The following is an 8,974-nucleotide window of genomic DNA, read 5'->3' as shown; positions in this document are numbered from 1 at the left end:
TTGGCCATGGTTGTAGGGTGAGGAATGCGAGTGAACACGGACGTAGTGTTTCCGGCAAGATCTTGGTATTTTACGGCATTTAAAGAGGCAGAGTAAACAAGTGATTGAAGAAAGAGATGAGGATTGAAAGAGATTGAAGAAAGGTAAAGTTATTTACCAAAGGAAAACGCCTCATATTTATAGAGGGGCAGCGACGGTTCGAAGGCGTTAATGGCCGACCAACACCGGCGTGCATTTAATGCTTTTGGGGAAGCGGGCCGATGGGATGTTTCGGTCACTTCGAACGTTGGCTTCACAAGGATGACGTCATCACTAAAGGTTCGAGAAAATCGAGGTCACAAGCGTTTCTTATCATCTTATTCTAAGAAACACGGGGACTATCTGTATACGATCAAAATCGAGGAGTACGATTTTGAAGTCTTAAATCAGGATATAGGCCCGAGTCCAGGAGACTCGGAGTGGGTGTCGTATCTGTCTAAGGGACACCTACCTCGAGGAAGCTGATCGAATGCCTGGCACGGACTGCATCGAGGGCAGCATTGTCTCGAAGTCAATCAAGAAAGAGCGGAAATTTCTCAAGGAAACGTGGATTTGGGCATTAATTATAGGATAAGGGTTGTACGAAATTGTACAGGTCCGTACTAGGCCGTTATACACCTGTACCAATAGAATTCTTTACCTTTATGAGCAACGTACTATATTGGGGTTTTTTCCTCCTATATAAAGGGGACCCCAATCATTTTGTAAATAAGGGATCATTCACTGCAATAGAACATACTTATTCTTCTCTAGTTCAACGGGCTCAGCAATTACTCTTCAGCTTTATTGCCTTTACTTTATTGCTCATACTTCATTGGTCTTAGCTGACCTCGAGGTCCCTGGATAGACGAGCTCGAGGCCCCTACTGTTCTGATAACATTAATTTGGTTCATTATTTCTTCTTACTTAAGCTCGATATTAATCATATAATTACTAGTATTAGAATATATCACGTATCTTTAAAACCACAAATTATCTTTAATTGTTACTCACATTTTTCGAGGTGAACACCTTGATCTGCCACCCCAGTTTCGATTAGCCATACAAAATTAGGGAAGCCAGATTCTGACCGTATACACATATTATTACTCTAGTCATTTTTTATACGCTAAATTGAATAAAAATTCTTCGGCGTAAAACCACAAATAATTTCTTGAAGTTTATTTAGGTTATTTAATCACATGACACCAAAACTTACATACGGATCCCAAGAAATAGACCATACAATATGATGATACAAACATAATTTGATACTATTTTCTCACATTGACTACAATTCTAATGAACTGATAGCGTTTTATTTTTTCACAACAAGACAACACACCAAATTGATGCTTATGCTTATTTGCACTTGTGGTAACAGTAGCAAAAACGTCCAAATATGCTCTTCCTAATGCATACATACCCCTCTTTGCCCCCTCTTTCTCTTTGCACTCTTCGTCGCAATGTTTACTAATAAAGCAAGAGCTAGAAAATGTCTTGCTCCTCCTTCGGCAAAGTTTGCCCTGGGCGGCTTGCATCTCTACATGGAACAACAACTTATCATAAGTTTTATTTATTTATTTTATTTTTGGTTAAAATCATTTATTTTAGTTGGAATATATAAAAATTTCTTCTAAAAAAGTGTTTAAATATATGGATTTTTTTGCTATAAGTTATAACAATAACGATAATCATTTCATATTAGTGAGTTCATATATGAATGTGCAAGTGCTAGCTGCCTGTACTACGAAAGGATTATAGCTAAAAAAAAAATCGATTTTTGATGAATCCTCGCAATCCTATTTTATATCAAATTGCAGTTCTGAGTCAAAATAGACCAAAATGGATAATAATGAATATTTATAAAGAGAGCGACTACTTGGGATTTAAGCATACGTACCCTTATTTTGTTATAAAAACACTATTTTTGGAATTAAAATATATGAAAGCGTACGTTGTATTCAGAATAGTGACTAATGAAATGACAAATTATGAAGTACCAACCAGTGGATGAAATGAGGAGGAAGCACAAGAGGAGAGCAAGGAAGGTTGTGTAGCTCACTAGTGACTTTGCCATATTCCTATAAATTGGAGGTAATATGATCTTTCTATTTTCTTTGAACTGATTTGTGTCTGAAAACTACTATGGGAAGACAGGTATTTATAGCAAGGCCTGGCAATTTATTTAATGGTTAGTCAACTTTTCCAATGAAACTTGGTTGGCTATTCAAAGAAGAAACTAGTAGTTTATGTAAGAAATTCACGTCTCTGTAAGAGACTTTAAACGAAATCTTACTATACAAATGTTGGTTAAAGTTATGTTTGACATAATTTGAGTTTCCAATGTCAGAATTTTAGATAGATAATTTTGAAAATTGCCAAGACATGGACTAGGGTTATTATTAATTTTCCAGCGGCATATAAGTCGTATCCAGTAAAACTTAAGAGTAAACTAGCTATAAAGATGGTGACTAAGGTTGTTGTTCTCATTCCTATCATATTTATAAAATTTCAAGACCTAATAAATCCATGATATGACAGTTTATTTCGAACCAAATGATATACAAAGTGAACAGATCTCACAAAATAGAAAATAAAAAGATCATTATCCGAATATAGAGATATGACAAAGTGAATGATCAGCTACACAACCTTGATGATTGCTCTTCTCTTACATATATTTCCTGCGTATTGCCGTAATATATAATTTGTCTCTCCAACCCTGACAACTATTTATAGACCTAGGTCCTGACAGTGCCTCTCGTGCCGCATAAGCTCATTGCGATGAGGTTTTCTTGCCCAGGCTGTCTTCTCGCGATGAGGCTCGTGAAAGCCAAACGCGAGAGGCACCTGGATTTCCTCCTTGCTCACCATCAAATTTTTTGGTTCCTTTGATTTACATAACATATTCGGTTTTCCTTTCTCTTGAAAGAAGGGCAATACATTTACCATAATTAGATTTTTTTCCTAAAAGAAAGTTATAAATCTTCCATATTGGGCTAGTCCTTTTTCTTGGAGGAAGAGATTTTGGACATCTATAAATTGAAAACGCTTCTTTCTCATTAACTAGCATTCACAATGTAATCCCGAAGAAATTCAGAGTCTTGTTTAGGGGAAGAATATTGAGAAGTGTTATTCTTCCACTTGTGTGTGCCTCTTTGTAAGGTTATTCTCTCGATATTTTTTAATCTATTTTATATAGTGGATGACTCGTCTCCGTCTATGGATATAGCTCAATTGGTCGAACCACATTAAATATCGTATCTCTTTTTATATATTTCTCTTTTGCTGTCTGTTTATCGTTGTTGAGGATATGCTTAGTTTGCTTCCGTATAATATTTGATTATTTTGATCCTAACAATTTTGACACCTCAAGTAAAACTAATATCTATTACTCACTCCAACTTCAATAAAAGTATGTCTATTGAACACCTTAAGCTAATGTGGCACAGGATATGATTTACACTTGATAGTATGTGTGTAGAAACTGGAATATAAGTATTATTTTATGCATGGATGTTTTTACTTTCCTGCTCTTTCTACTTCATTTCTATGACTTTGCCGGAAGATATCATTTAAAGATTACGGCAAGCAGAAAATGTATTTGGTTTGGCATCCTCGTTTGACTTAGGTGATAGTAAATAGCATATAAGCATGAAGTACTGTGAAATAATTTTAACCGGTGAAATTAATTTTATAAAAATAGTTATGTATTTGGATAAAAGTGCTGAAATTGATAATAAGCAGCCGATGTGTTTCGTAAAAAGTGTTGACAAGTTATTCTTTTGCCTAGAAGTGATGAATGAATCGTCGACCACCCGAGACCCAAACCAAACACACATATATACAAGTCCAAAATCAAAATACGAACCTATTAGAACCTTTAAAAATACCAATCTGGGGTCGTTTGTCTGACTTTGATCAACTCTTTCAACTTTAAGCATCTAATTAGGAACCAAGTCTCCCAAATCACTCCCAAACCTTGGGGGAACCAAACCACCCATTCCCACATGTCATAAGTCATCGAACCAACCAACGGAAAGTCTTACATAGGGAAATGGGGATCTAGAACTCAAAGCAAACAGTCAGGTCGTTATATTCTCCACCGCTTAAATAAACATTCGTCCTTGCACGGGTTCATAAATACACCTGGACTGCTGAGAAATTATGGATATATGCTCCGTATATCTGACTCGGTCTCCCAAGTATCATCCTCACTTAGCTTTCATTTCCAAAGCACTTTCAGCGGCGCTATCTCTTTTGGCATCAACTTTTCAACATGCCTGTCCAGAATAGCTACTGGCTCTTTTTCATAAGACAAATTTTCATCCATATGCACTATGCTGAAGTCCAAAATATGCAACTTATCTTCATTATCCTTCCGAATTATAAAAACCTGAAATATCAGATGTACCATCGGTAGGGCTAGGAGGCAAAGCAAGCCTATAAGCAACTTCGCAAACTCTCTATTAACACCTCAAATGAGTCAACAATCTCGGACTCAACTTGCCCTTTTTCCCAAACCTTACCACACTTTTTATGGGTGTAACTTTCAGAAGTACCTTCTCACCCTCCCTAAATGCCGAATCACAGACTTTCTTGTCATGATAACTCATCTCCCTACTATGAGCTATTCGAATTCGTTATTGTATCGGCTTTACCTTTTCCAAAGCATCTCCTACCAGATTTGTACCCAACAACCTAGCATTACTAGTTTCAAATCAACCAATAAGAGAAATACACCGTCTACCATACAAAATCTCACAAGGAGCCATCTGCATGCTGGACTGCTAACTATTATTGTAAGCAAACTCCACCAACGTTAAAACTGATCGCAATAACCTCCAAAGTCAATCACACAAGCTCGCAACATTTCCTCCAAAATCATAATAGTCCACTCGAACTGATCATCCGTTTGCTGGTGAAATATTGTGCTAAGCTCTACATGTATACCTAACTCCCGTTGTATAGCTCAACAAAAGTGAGATGTTAACTGAATGTCATTGTTTGAAATGATGAAAATAGGCATGCCATGCAAACTAACTGCCTCCCAGATGTTGATCTGTGATAACTTATCCAAAGTATAAGTAATCAACACTGGTATAAAGTGCACGAACTTGGTCAACCTAACCACAATAACTCATATAGCATCAAAGTTCCTCAAGGTACATAGTAAACCTTTCACAAAGGCCATAGTGATACGCTCCCACTTCCACTCTTATATGACCATCTTCTAAGTCAAACCACCTAGTTTTTTATGTTCATACATAACTTGTTGGCAATTTAACCACCGTAAAACATGACCAATAATGTCCTTCTTGATTCTCCATCACCAATAATGTTGATTCAAGTCACGATAATCTTTGTAGCACCTGGATGAATAGAATACTGTAAATTGTGAATCTTATGAAGTATCAACTCCCTCAACCCCTCAACTTTAGGAACACAAAGCCGGCCCTGAAGTTGCATAACACCATCATCTCCAATAGCCACCTTCTCAGTACCACCTTGTTGCATCGTTTCCTTTAGCACTAACAAATGAGGATTATCATACAGGCGAGCCTTAATGCGTTTAAACAAGAGTGAATGGGCAACAACACGCGTAAGAACTCTACTACGCTCAGAAATGTCTAAATTCACAAATCTATTTGCCAAGGCCCGAACATCCACAACCAAAGGCCTACTCACTTGGAATGAGTGTCAAACTATCTATACTCTCCTCCTTTCTACCTCAGACATCCGCTACCACATTTGCCTTACCAAGATGATACAAGATACTGATATTATAATCCTTAAGAAAATCGAGCCACCTCCGCTGCCTCAAATTCAAATATTTCTAGTTAAACAAGTCCTAAAAACTGCGATGATCAGTATAAACCTCACATAACACTCCATATAAGTAATACCTCCAAATCTTGGGTACATGCACAATCGCTGCCAATTTCAAATTAGGAACTGGATAATTTTTCTCGTGAGGCTTCAACTGGCATGATGCATAAGCAATCACTCCTCCTGCATCACCATCACAACAGGACCAATACGTGAAGTATCAAAATACACCATGTATGGTCTTGAATCTGTTGGCAACAATAATACTAGGGATGTTGTCAACGCAACCTTGAGCGCTTTCGATATGTCTCCTCGCATTCATCGGACAATACAACGATAGGAGTCTGCCATGGATAAAAACCCTTTTACAATACAGCAATAGGAGCCTGCCAAACCCATGAAAATCCTGATCTCTATAGTTGAAGTAGGTCTAGGCTAATTTTAAACTGTCTCAATCTTCTTGGGATCAACCTTAATATCATCACCAAATACTACATGACCCAAGAGTGTTTCTGAGTCCAACCAAAACTCACAATTAGAGAACTTAGCATAAAGCTTCTTTTTATTCAAGGTCGAAAGTACAATCCTCAAATGTTGCTCATAATCCTCCTTACCACGAGAGTAAATAAAGAAGTCGTCAATGAACATTGGCTTGAACACCCAATTTATCAAATTTATGAATGCGGGTTGGAGCATTAGTTAAACAAAATGATATCCTCAAGAACTAATGATGACCATAATGAGTGCTAAAAGTCATATTATGGATATTTGAAGCCCTAAGATTTCACCTGATGATAACACAATCTCAAATCAATCTTAGAAAGCACACCATGAAACCGATCAAACAAATCATCAATACGAGGTAATGGATACTTGTTCTTGATGGTGACGTTGTTCAATTCATCCTTATAGTACCATTGTTCTTCTTCATAAACAGCATTGGCGCACCTCAAGGAGAAATATTTGGCCTAATGAATTCGTTATCAAGAATATCTTGCAACTACTCCTTCAAACCCTTCAACTCAGTTGTATCCACACGATATAATGGAATAGATATGGACTAAATGCCTTGAACCAAGTCAATACCAAAACCAATATCTCTATTTGGTGGCAGACATGAAAAACCCGTAGGGAACAACTTCTGAAACTCCATCACAACCGGATGAATTCATAAGAGGAACCTCCCCTCTAGAAACTCGAATAAAAGCTAGATATGCTAGACACCTTTTCTCAACCATATGTTGAGCCTTCAAGAATGAAATCACTTTACTTGAAATAACCAAGTGATCCTCTCCACTCTACCCAAGGCAATCACCTCAATCCGACCTCCCAAGCTCTCAAAATGATGAAATAAACTCCAAGCATGAAATTGAACTATTATATAAGTGCTAAAAAGTGGCTAATGTTGCAACTTTTTTTCTTAATTTGTGGATTTTAGCTAGTTTTCGCTTTAAAAACCTTTCTCAAACACCCTGAAACTCACATGAATTCCTGGAACTCATATAGACTACACTAACAAGTCAAAATACCCTATATGAACTTTTTCAAGGGCTCAAAATATTTTATTCAAGGTGCAAATCAAACTTAAGAACTATACGACTTCAGGTTCCATCATTCTCACAATAGTGTTGAATCACACCTGAGCCCTCTGGGTCTAAATCGAATATGCGTATAAATTTCAAAATCGTCATACGAACCTATAGGATCCCTCAAATCATGAATCTAAGTCCTTTTACTCAAATGTTGACATTGGTCAACTCTAGGCATTTTAAGCTTCTAGCTCAAGTTTGAGTGTTCCAAAATGCTTCCGAACCGTACGGGGCTCGTGCCATTCATGCATACAAGTCAAAAATCACACAACAAAAAAAATACAGGAAGTCTCAAATAAGGAAATCTAAAACTGAAAATGACATGTTTGGTTGTCACAAAAGAAAGAAAGAATTAAAAGAAAAATCAGAAGACAACTAAGAATGAATTAGATATTCAAGCTCCTTTGGATAAGAACTAATTAATTGTTTATACTCATCTTTTGTTATTATATTGAAACTTTTGACTTCTTCATTATTGTATGATTAAACAACTTAAATACGTTGGTTTTCCCAAATATCAGCTAGTCATTGACATGCTCCATTTCAAAATTTGGACTAATCCTACTACTATAATGTTTCTTCTGATTGTTGAAATGTATCTTTAGATTGAAAGAGTCTTCTCGTTTCAAACTAATTACACTAAATTTTACTGACAAAGCCAAACATTTTAAGTAATTATTTAATTTCACAAATGATGACTACTCAACAAAATTGGAATGTTTTATAAATTAAAAATCGAATTTACGGAATTTTGTTTTGGGAGTTAGAGGGTTTGTCTTCTGTTTGAGTAACAACACAGAAATACACACTAGGGGTAACGAAAGTATTTTTCACGAAAAAAAATTCTGAGATTTCATAATTAATAGTTCTGTTAGTTATTTTCTCATATTAGATTGGTAAATTGAAAATATTATCCCAATAATATTTATATATCATCTAAGCAAACACTATGGGCCGAACCATTCCTTCACCCCAACCCCCGACCCTAACACTCGACCCCCAACTCCACCTCGAACCCAAGCCTGATACTGAAATCCTACCCTAACCTTGATCCAGACATTCCGCCCGAGCCCGAACTCAACCCCCGATCCAAACCCCAACTCTGACCCCGTGACTCGTTACTCAAACCCGACATCGAGACCCAACACCCAACCTAGACCACAAACCTGACCTCGAGCCTCAACTCTGACCCCAACATAATCTTGGAGAAATCGATCCCGAGACGAAAAAACCCAACTCGGGCCCTTAAACCGACCCTGACCTAGACCTCAACCTCGGGCCCAACATAAACTTCTACCTCAACTGCCCGTGCTAATTCCGACTCCGACTTGAACTCCCAAACCTAATTAAACCCCATATTGACACCTAATCTCAATCATTTGCCCTCGATCCCGACCTTGAACATAACCCCAACGTCTGAACCCTGAGCTCGAACCTAACCCTAATCCTGGAAGCCTCGCTAGCCCTATCTGGAGTTGGGGGTGGCGCGGGCTAGGAGTAAGGTTGCCAAAGGCGTGTGAGGTAGGCATGGGGGC

The 8,974-nt window shown here is 37.5% G+C and overlaps 1 pseudogene; it reads right to left on the bottom strand.

Annotated features, from left to right (window-relative positions):
• On the bottom strand, window positions 1,174–2,150 carry LOC109234965 (annotated as a pseudogene).

This window comes from Nicotiana attenuata, chromosome 11 (genome assembly GCF_001879085.1).
Source record: "Nicotiana attenuata strain UT chromosome 11, NIATTr2, whole genome shotgun sequence".
NCBI classification, from domain to species: domain Eukaryota; kingdom Viridiplantae; phylum Streptophyta; class Magnoliopsida; order Solanales; family Solanaceae; genus Nicotiana; species Nicotiana attenuata.
The sequence above is the reverse complement of the archived record's forward strand: the minus strand, read 5'-3'. Positions and strand labels throughout refer to the sequence as shown.